Consider the following 1,864-nt stretch of genomic DNA (forward strand, 5'->3'; position numbering starts at 1 on the left):
TGGTCCTCCTGGGAGCAGATGCGGCAGAGGCGAAGGAATTGGGAATATGGGATGGCGTTTTTACAGGGGGCAGGGTGGGAGGAGGTGTAATCTAGGTAGCTGTGTGAGCCGGTCGGTTTATAGTGAATGTCCGTGTTGAGTCGGCCGCCCGAGATAGAAATGGAGAGGTCGAGGAAGGGGAGGGAGGAGTCTGAGACAGTCCAGGTAAATTTGAGGTCGGGGTGGAAGGTGTTAGTAAAGTGGATGAACTGTTCAACCTCCTCGTGGGAGCATGAGGTAGTGCCGATACAGTCATCGATGTAGCGGAGGAAAAGGTGGGGGTGGTGCCAGTGTAGCTGCGGAAAATGGACTGTTCCACATATCCGACGAAGAGGCAGGCATAGCTGGGGCCCATGCGGGTGCCTATGGCTACTCCTTTAGTTTGCAGGAACTGGGAGGATTGGAAAGAGAAGTTGTTCAGAGTGAGGACCAGTTCAGTCAGTCGAAGGAGGGTGTCAGTGGAAGAGTACTGGTTAGGTTGGCGGGAAAGGAAGAAGCGGAGGGCTTTGAGTCCTTCGTGATGGGAGATGGAGGTGTATAGGGACTGGATGTCCATGGAGAAGATAAGGCGTTGGCGGCCGGGGAAGTGAAAATCATGGAGGAAGTGGAGGGCATGGGTGGTGTCCCGAACATAGGCGGGGTGTTCTTGGACTAAGGGGGACAGGACCATGTGAGGTATGCAGAGATGAGTTTGGTGGGGCAGGAGCAGGCTGAGACAATGGGTTGGCCGGGGCAGTTACATTTGTGGATTTTGGGCAGGAGGTAGAAACGGGTGGTGCGGAGTTGTGGGATGAGGAGGTTGGAGGCGGTGGATGGGAGATCCCCTGAGGTGATAAGGTTATGGATGGTCTGGGAGATGATGGTTTATGGTGGGAGGTGGGGTCATGATCAAGGGGGCAGTAGGAGGAGGTGTCTGTGAGCTGGCGTTTAGACTCAGCAATGTAAAGTTCGGTGCGCCAAACTACCACCTCACCTCCCTTGTCTGCCGGTTTGATAGTGAGGTTGGGGTTGGGGCGGAGGGCTGTACGTAACGAGGGTGAGAAGTTGGAGTGGCTAAGAGGGGTGGACAGGTTGAGGCGGTTCATGACGTGGCAGCAGTTGGCTATGAAGAGATTGAGGGCGGGTAAGAGGCCAGCACGGGGTGTCCAGGTGAATGGGTTGTATTGGAGGTGGGAGAAGGGGTCGTCAGAGGGTGGGCGAGAATCCTGGCTGAAGAAGTAGGTGTGGAGACGAAGGCGGCGGGAGAATTGTTTGATGTCTTGCCACGTGTTGAACTCGTTAATCCGGGAGCGTAGGGGGATGAAGGTGAGGCCTCTGCTGAGGACTGATCTTTTATCCTCCGAGAGGGGGAGGTCTGGAGGGATGGTGAAAATACAGCAGGGCTGGGAGCTAGGATGTGAAAATATGGGAGGGCTGGGAGCTAGGACCAATTCCAATACCGAACAACCCAGATGGCCTCCTTCTTCAAACACCGCAATTTCCCCTCAGGTGTGGTTGACGATACTCTCCACCGCATCTCCACTTCCCGCTCCTTCGCCCTTGAACCATGCCCTTCCAATCGCCACTAGGACAGAACCCAACTGGTCCTCACCTACCACCCCACCAACCTCCAGATACATTGTATCATCCTTCGTCATTTCTGCCACCTCCAAACTCCTCCGTCGTCATTTCCCCACCACCAAGGATATATTTCTCTCCCCTCCCCTATCAGCGTTCCGGAAAGACCAATCCCTCCATGACTCCCTCGTGAGGTCCACACCCCCCACCAACCCAATCTACACTCCCAGCACCTTCCCCTGCAACTGCAAGAAATGCAAAACTTGCG

The 1,864-nt window shown here is 55.1% G+C and overlaps 1 protein-coding gene across 2 annotated transcripts in view; it reads left to right on the plus strand.

Moving 5' to 3' along the window:
- LOC122550431 (protein diaphanous homolog 3-like) overlaps nucleotides 1–1,864 on the plus strand; it is a 577,944-nt gene that overhangs the window by 54,493 nt on the left and 521,587 nt on the right. The gene's annotated exons all lie outside the window — the stretch shown is intronic.

This window comes from Chiloscyllium plagiosum, chromosome 6 (genome assembly GCF_004010195.1).
Source record: "Chiloscyllium plagiosum isolate BGI_BamShark_2017 chromosome 6, ASM401019v2, whole genome shotgun sequence".
Classification (NCBI taxonomy): domain Eukaryota; kingdom Metazoa; phylum Chordata; class Chondrichthyes; order Orectolobiformes; family Hemiscylliidae; genus Chiloscyllium; species Chiloscyllium plagiosum.